General features: G+C 41.6%; 1 non-coding gene across 1 annotated transcript; it reads right to left on the bottom strand.

Annotated features, from left to right (window-relative positions):
* Window positions 1-1738: 1738 nt before the first annotated feature.
* LOC112711455 (small nucleolar RNA R71) lies at window positions 1739-1846 on the bottom strand. Its single transcript, XR_003157496.1, has one exon. It is a non-coding gene; the product is annotated as a small nucleolar RNA R71 (small nucleolar RNA).
* Window positions 1847-9200: the final 7354 nt, after the last annotated feature.

Below are 9200 nucleotides of genomic sequence, written 5' to 3'. Positions count from 1 at the left end.
ACGCGGTAGCGTGGGCGACGCGAACGCGTGAACAGGAAAAGCGCTAGTGATGCGTCCGCATGGACGATGCGATCGCGTGACATGCGCGATCTGCATAAACTGCAGAATCTGATACCAACGACCTTGGACCCTATTTCGGCCCAGTTTTCGGCCCAGAACAGCAGACTAGAGTCAGAGAATATGCAGAAACAAGAGACACATTCATTGAGTAGTTTAGATCTAGTTTTTGACTCTCTTAGGTTTTTCTCTCTAGTTTTGAGAATTTTAATTTTCAATTGATCTTAGCATTGGAACACTGAGAAGAGTTATTTTCCTCATCAAGACTTCATCACCCTAGTTTGTTCTCTTAACTTGGTTTTATTCTTCCATGTTCTTTGTTATGTTCAATTTTGTCATTCAGATATTTTTATGATTAATTAATGCAAGGTTATTTCTTTTTAATTTAATTCCCATTCCAATAATCATGTCTTCTTTTAATTCCCTTTCATGTGCCATGAATTCTTTATTTACAATGCGTGAGTAGTTTTATTACTTGATGGGGAGTTGATTAAAGGGAACTCTTGAGTTGGAAGGATTGAAAGAAAAAATTTGTAATTGGGTTAAATGTTGGATTGCTATCCTGTCACTGACGCCAATTCCTTTAAACTAAGTGGGTTGCAACTTGTGAACAGATCTGGCATTTCCACTTGTTTGACTTTCACTTATCTAGTAAGGGATAACCAAACAGAACAACTATTAATTATAAATTAATCTTACAATCACACCATCAATGATAGAGAGTCTAACCAATCAATTCCCAGTCAAGGCCTTTCATTTTTATTATTTAAAATTCCTCAATTTAAATCCCAATTTACTTAGCTCAACTCTTTTTGGAATACCTGATTAATAATACAGCACACTTTTCTACAACTCGTTGGGAGACGACCTGGGACTTAAAACTCCCAGTAATTTTAATTTAAACTTTCAGTGACATATTTCTAAATTGATAGGTAGATTTTCGGTGAGTTAAGAACTATACTTGCAACGTAACCATTTTAATAAATTTTTAATTCACCAGCTTCTGCATCCTCATCAATTTTTGGCGCCGTTGCCGGGGAGTTGCAATAGAGTGCTTATTTTATTAATTAGAATTTATTTATTTGCATTTTCTTTAATTTTGCTACTATGAGTTGCGTGTTTCTTCTGTCAAATGACACGTTCACTTCCTGATCCGCGCTTGCTAATATTCGATCCTGAAATTGAAAGAACAATTTCACGAATAAGGCGAGAACAGTGTACGTTAGTCCGCTCTGAGGGCGGATCTGAAAGTGAATCTGAGGAAGAAACCAGCCCCCGTTCTACTGATTCGGTTATTTTACGTGCAGAAAACATGGCAGCTAGAAGAATTACCATTCAGGAGGAAGAAGCTCCTGATTTTACACTGCAACCATTTCACGCGCATCATCCAGCGGTAGCTACGGATTTTGAAATAAAGACCGCACTGCTAAATTTGATGCCGAAGTTTCATGGCCTACCTGCTCAAGAGCCTATCAAGCACTTGAGAGATTTCCAGGCAGCCTGTTCTATTGTCAGGCGTGATGGCGCTGATGAAACTTCAATTCTACTGAAAGCTTTTCCGTTCTCTCTTGAGGGAAAAGCAAGATAGTGGTACTACACTCAACCTCTAGCAAATGTATCCAACTGGGATACACTCATAAAGGAGTTCCTGGAGAAATTCTTCCCATCTGAAGTTACTGATAAACTGAGGAAGGATATCTCTACAATTGTTCAGGATGACAATGAGACTCTCTTTGAATACTGGGAGCGCTTCAATAATCTTCTGGAAGCATGCCCCCACCACATGATTGACAAGATCGTGCTACTCAGCTATGTCACACAAGGTATGAGGCCCCAAGATAAGACCACATTGGAAAGTGCCAGCAATGGGTCTATGAAGAAGTACAAGACCACTGATGAAGCTTGGCAATTGATCAGTGATTTAGCTGAATCTACTCGGAATCATAGACAGAAGCAAGGCCGTTCAAGGGCCGTTGCAGAAGTATCTTCTGGCATAGAGACTGCTACTCTAAATCGAAGCATCTGTGAAATGACCAACCTGCTGAAGCAAATGCAGTTAAATCAACAAGCTCAGCAAACTCAACCACAGCAAAACCAACAACTAGTTCCACAAAGAATTTGCTAAATTTGTGCTGATTACAGCCATTACACTGATGAATGCCCGCAGCTCCACAAGAAGACAACATGGTGGCATCCACTCACAACTTCTATGACCGCCCCAACCAAGGGTTACAATCAAAGTGGAAATAATAACCATGGATGGTAGGACAATTCAAACCAGAATTGAAGGGACAACAATAATAGGGGAGGCAGAGATAATCAGGGAAATCAGAGGTGGCATAATTACAACAACAGGCAGCAAAATCAACCTTACCGAGCACCTCACCTAAGGCAAAACCAAGGACTACCGAACAACCAGCAGCAAACCTCTCAATTTACTCGTTCTTCTATATCTTCTAATGAAGAATTATTACAAGATTTTGAGAAGAGACAACTGGCCATGGAAAATACCATCATGAACAGTATTAACGCCAGTCTGAATGGTTTCACCTCTACTCTGCAAGCTTTTATGACACAACTTGGTTCAGCACAAAATTCCAGTAACCAACCTTCAAGCACCACTGGAATCTGCTCTCAACCATTACCCAATCCAAAGGGAGGCATTAATGCCATCACACTGAGGTCCGGAACCACACTGCAGGAGAGGAATCAGGAGGACCCACGCTCACCAGAATACGCCTCAGCTGAAGAGGTGGTAGAAATCGAAGATGTTGAAGAGGAAGAGGATATACAGGACATAGCTGAAGAAGAGATAGCTCAACCACAGGAAGAGGCACAAAAAGGTGCAGGCACCACAGAAAATACTACTCCAATTCCATTTCCACAACTTGCAAGGAAGCCTAGGAAGCAGCTGGAACCTGATCCTAAAATGGTAGAAATATTCAAAAAGGTTGAGGTAACTGTTCCCCTTTTTGATGTTATTCAGCAGGTACCTAAATATGCAAAGTTTCTAAAAGACTTATGTATCCATAAAGATAAAATTACTGAATTAGAAACTATTCCTTTAGGTAGTTCTATATCTGCTTTAAAGGGAGGATTACCTGAAAAATGTAGTGATCTAGGTCCTTGCATAGTTAGTTGTACTATTGGTGGTGTAGTAATTTATGATTGCATGTGTGATTTAGGAGCATGTGTCAGTATAATGCCTTTGTCTATATATGATGTTTTAAGGCTCCCTCCCTTAAAAAGGTCGGCAGCTTATTTTGTGTTAGCAGATAAAAGCATTATTACAGTTGCTGGAGTTGCTGAAGATGTTTTGGTGAACATTAAAGGGCTCACATTTCCCATTGATTTGTATATCTTGGAGATGCCCCATAATGATTCAGATAAGCCATCATCAATCCTACTTGGAAGACCATTCCTGAAGACATCAAAATTCAAATTAGATGCTTTTTCAGGGACATACTCCTTTGAAATAGATGGCCGCATAGTAATCTTCAATCTGAATGGAGTCATTGACAACCCCCCAGAAGATCGTTCTATCTTCCAGTGTGATGTCATAGACGAAAGTGTGGCTGAAGTTCAAAAGGAAGAGTTTGAAGAGAGGCACACTGGACAAGGTCCAAGTGTGGGGACCCTCTTAACTGACAATGAGGACACTTCGCCATTTTCACAAGCCCCAGATAACCCAGAGCCTGTCCATGATCAAAAGTTAGAATTGAAACCTCTCCCTCCACATCTCAAATATGCTTACCTTGAGGATGAGCAGAAGCTTCCGGTTATTATTGCAAGAGAACTGACTTCTCAACAAGAAGAACAGCTACTTGATGTGTTGAGGAAGCATAAGAAGGCAATAGGGTGGAGTTTGGCAGACATAGTGGGAATCAACCCTCAAATATGCGAGCACAGAATATTTTTAGAAGAGGGAGCAAGACCTGTCCGTCAACCACAAAGAAGATTGAATCCTACCATCATGGAAGTTGTCAAAAAGGAAGTGACCAGACTATTGGAGGCCGGTATCATATATCCCATTTCAGACAGTGAATGGGTAAGCCCATTGCAAGTGGTGTCCAAGAAGTCCGGAGTCACTACAGTGAAAAATGAGCATGGAGAGCTCATAGCAACTAGAGTTCAGAATGCTTGGAGAGTCTGCATTGATTACAGACGTCTCAACCAAGCTACTCGTAAGGATCACTATCCACTTCCATTCATTGATCAAATGCTGGATCGCCTGTCAGGTAAATCACATTATTGCTTTTTAGATGGTTACACAGGTTATTTCCAGATTCATATAGCTCCTGATGACCAGGAAAAGACTACTTTTACATGTCCTTTTGGGACCTATGCTTATAAAAGAATGCCCTTTGGCTTGTGCAATGCACCAGCTACTTTCCAAAGGTGCATGATGAGTCTTTTCTCTAATCTTATTGAGGACTGTATGGAAGTTTTTATGGACGATTTTAGCGTTTATGGTGATTCTTTTAACCTTTGCTTAGATGGATTATCTAGAGTATTAGATAGATGTATTAATACAAACCTTGTATTGAATTTCGAAAAATGCCACTTTATGGTAAAGCAAGGGATTGTATTGGGACATGTGGTATCTAATAATGGCATTTCTGTAGACCCAGCAAAGGTGAATGTTATTTCTAGTCTACCTTACCCCTCTTCTGTGAGGGAAGTCCGTTCGTTCCTTGGCCATGCAGGTTTCAACAAGAGATTTATTAAGGATTTTAGTAAGGTAGCACTTCCCTTATCCATATTACTACAAAAGGATATTGAGTTTAAGTTCAGTGAGGATTGCAAACAAGCATTTGATAAGCAAAAGACTGCTCTAACTCAAGCTCTAATTGTGAGAGGACCCGATTGGAGCCAGCCATTTGAAATCATGTGCGATGCTTCCAACCATACGGTAGGAGCAGCGCTGGCTCAGTGAGAAGGTAAGAATCCTTTTGTTATTGCCTATGAGTCTAAGACTGTAGACACTGCCCAGTCCAATTATACTACTACTGAGAAAGAGCTACTTGCTATTGTTTTTGCTCTGGATAAATTCCGGGCTTATTTACTTGGTACTAGAGTAGTAGTGTATTCGGACCATGCAGCTCTAAAGTATCTATTGGCTAAAAAGGAATCCAAACCAAGACTTATACATTGGATACTGCTGTTACAAGAGTTTGATTTAGAAATCAAGGATAGGAGTGGTAATCAAAATTTAGTTGCAGACCACTTGAGTCGCCTTGAACATATTAAGGATGATTCTACTCCTATAGATGATAATTTTCCTTTTGACAACCTGCAAGCAGTATCTGAAGTAGTCCCTTGGTATGTACCTATTGCTAATTATTTAGTTAGCCGCACATTTCCTCCACATTTTTCTAAACATCAAAGAGACAAGCTGAAAAGCGAGTCTAAATATTATATATGGGATGACCCATATTTATGGAGATGTGGCGCTGACCAGATAATTAGACATTGTGTACCTCAATCAGAATTCCAGTCCATTTTAGAGGCCTATCACTCATCTGAGAGTGGAGGACATTTTGGCCCTCAACGAACAGCTAGAAAGATCTTAGACTGTGGATTCTAGTGGCCTACTCTTTTTAGAGATGCTGCTGAGTTTTGTAAATCTTGTCACCCATGCCAGAAATTTGGTAACATATCCAAGAGGGATGAGATGCCTCAACAATATATGCTTTTCTGTGAAATTTTTTATGTTTGGGGCATTGACTTCATGGGTCCATTTCCAAATTCTAGTGGATATTTTTATATATTGTTAGCTGTAGATTATGTTTCCAAATGGGTGGAAGCAATTCCTACCCACACTGATGATGCTAACACTGTTGTTTCCTTTGTGAGAAACCATATTATATGCCGTTTTGGATCACCACGAGCGATCGTGAGCGATCAAGGCACCCATTTTTGTAACAGGAGACTAACCGGATTGATGAAGAAGCATGGGATAATCCATAAAGTTGCAACAGCTTACCATCCCCAAACTAATGGGCAAGGTGTCAAACAGAGAAATTAAATGTATCTTGCAAAAGATAGTAAAGCCTCACAGAAAAGACTGGAGCACCAGACTACAAGATGCACTGTGGGCATATAGAACAGCATACAAGACACCCATTGGGATGAGTCCCTTCCGCTTAGTTTATGGAAAATCTTGTCATCTCCTAGTTGAAATCGAACACAGAGCCTTCTGGGCAGTTAAAGAGTGCAACATGGTGATTGAGACTGCTGGAGCTGAAAGAAAGTTGCAACTGCAGGAACTGGAGAACCTTCGCCTAGAAGCTTACGAGAACTCCAGAATATACAAGGAAAAGATGAAAGCTGTGCATGATCAAAACATCAAGAAGAGAGAGTTCCAACCTAGAGATTTTGTTCTCCTTTACAAATCTCGACTGAGGCTCATGCCCGGCAAGTTGAGATCAAAATGGGAAGGTCCACACAGAATAGAGAAGGCTGAACCGTACGGAGTTTATCACCTAAGCCATCCTTCAAGTTCTGAACTTATTAAGGTTAATGGACACCGTCTGAAGCTATACCATGGTGAGAAGGTGCAGAAGAGCAAGGAGCTTGAGATCTTCCGCCTGGAAGATCCCTACATAGCAACAGATTGAGCTAGTGGAGGGTCCAACTTACGGACGTTAAAGCAAAGTGCTTGGTGGGAGACAACCCACCGCGGTATGATCGTTCTTTTCTTCACTTTTAGTTTTTCTTCTTTAAATAACTATTCTCTTTATTAGTGCTTTCGTGCTCTTTCAATTACATGTCTTTATCTTTCTAAAAAAAAAAAAAATTTGCCGCGCGACGCGATCGCACAAGCAACGCGTCCGCGTGGCAGGGAGAGTAAAGAAAAATAAAAATGAACAGAAAGTTACGCAGGAGCAGCGCTGGAGTCATGCCAAAGGCACAATTTACTCCACGCGACCGCGTTGCTGACGCGACCGCGTCGCATGGAAATCATGGCCCCCCACATGACCGCGTACTCCACGCGGCTGCGTGCCCTGCATTTTCGACGTAAAAGGGTGCACAATGCTATATTGTGCGAGAGTGTTGCTGGATTGGTGCTGGAAGCACAATCCTGGTCACGCGACTGCGTCACCGACGCCGCCGCGTCAATTAACTTCTGATGCACACTCACGCGATCGCATTACCCACGCGATCGCGTCACCTTAATTTGGCAATTGAATTATATTGAACAGAGAGTTGTGCTGGAGCGATCTCGTCACCTTAATTTGGCAGCACAATGTAGGTCACGCGATCGCGTCCCCCTTCCTGACGCGCATCCACGCGAACGCGTGCCTTCCGCGACCGCGTCGCATGTGCCGCACAGCTCAACCCAATAAGCCAAATTATCTTATATTTCTCTTCTCCAAACCCTACTTTTTCTTTTCCCCCATTCTTTCTTCTTTCTCCCTTTCCCCTTCTACCTCACCTTTCACTTTCTCTCTCTCTCACCACCATTAACAAGGTTCTACCTTCTTCTTCCTTCTTCTCTTTTCTATCATTCTTATTATAGTATGTATATATATTATTATTTTCTTTTTCTTTTCTTTTTCTTTTCACATCTTTATTTTTTTATTCTTCTTCTTTTACATGGTGTTAGAAACCTTTTGAGTCATCATTCCTCATTATATGCTTGTGGATTATTGCAAATTGTTTGACAATTATTTTTCTCCTATTTAAGGGATTGCGTGCATGTTCAATTTCATATTTTTTATATCTTGTTTACCATGCATGCCATGTGTTTGTGAAAAAGCCCATATAGCACTATGCACTTTTCTACATTACTTTACTCTACTCTGTAATGCTTGCTTTTCACAAATTCCCTTTCATATTTTATTAATTAAATTTAATTGTCAATACAAACGTGATAGTTAGTTTGTTACAAATGGTAACCTAACTTGGACATTGAATGTTTGATATATGCTACTCATGCCTTTGCCTACATGCCAATAAACCTCTTGCATTCCATTGTCCTACATGCACTTGCTATATTTCCATTGATGAGCTTTTCACATGTAATCCGGACCATGTGTTAGTGCCATTTATCGTTATTGTGCATTGACTATCACTTACAATACCCTCTTCCTTGCTCTATCTCTTTGTATTTAATTTCCTTTCTCTTCCCTTCTTTCAGGATGGCCACCAAGAAAGGAAAAGAGAAAGCTGCTTCCAAACCACCAGCAAGAAGAGGAACCAAAAGAGCATTAGTGGCAGAATCTTCTTCAACCGCAGTCAAGCCCTCAACAAAAAGAGTTAAGAAGATAATAAAGGTTGACGACAAAGAGAAAGCCTTTCCAGCAAAGGACACTGCGCGATTTCCCAATCGCTACTGTGAGCAGATGTTCCCTATCCTAGCAGAAAGGAACTATAACAATGAATACCTTCTCATCCTCCCGCCCAACATTGCCACCTTTGTTGAGCCGCAAATTGAGCGAAGACAATGGGGTTTCCTACAGAGACAGCCAAGGCAGGTCAATCTTTTTTGGGTAGTTGAGTTCTACTCAAACTTCTACATACCGACCCTGCAGTCTGTTTATGTTCGGCAGAAGCAAGTCCCCATTACAGAAGAGGCCATTCAGCAAGTTCTGAGTCTTCCCCCTATTCCCGCAGGAATAGACGCTTTTCAAGAAGCCACCCTTCAGCGCCAGCGATACCAATTTGACTGGGACTCCGTTCTTAGAGTCATTGCTTTACCTGGCAACCGTTGGATCTACAGATACCACCGCAACCGCCCTAAGGGAATCTTGGCTTCCGCACTTACCTTGGAGGCTCGCATATGGGCACAGATCATGTCCCATTACGTCTTCCCGAGCACTCATGAGTCCTCCTTCACTGCGGACATGGCTGTTCTACTATGGGCATCCTTACAGACCAACCTCTGGATCTCTCAAGACACATCCGGCATGCTATGGAGCATGTACAAAACGCGGGCAACTTACCTTTCCCTGCCTTGGTCTCAACCCTTGTCTCTGCAGCCGGAGTCTCCTGCAGAGCTGGGGACACCAAAGCCATGCTTCCACGGGATGATCAATATGTCCCTAACGGGAAATACCTCAGACTTTCAGCAGCCACTACAAGCCAGCCTACTGAGCCGGTTGACGATATTCCTTCTTCAACACCACAAGCATCTACCA

This window comes from Arachis hypogaea, chromosome 1 (genome assembly GCF_003086295.3).
Source record: "Arachis hypogaea cultivar Tifrunner chromosome 1, arahy.Tifrunner.gnm2.J5K5, whole genome shotgun sequence".
Lineage (NCBI taxonomy): Eukaryota > Viridiplantae > Streptophyta > Magnoliopsida > Fabales > Fabaceae > Arachis > Arachis hypogaea.
This window is presented reverse-complemented; position numbering and strand designations above follow the sequence as displayed.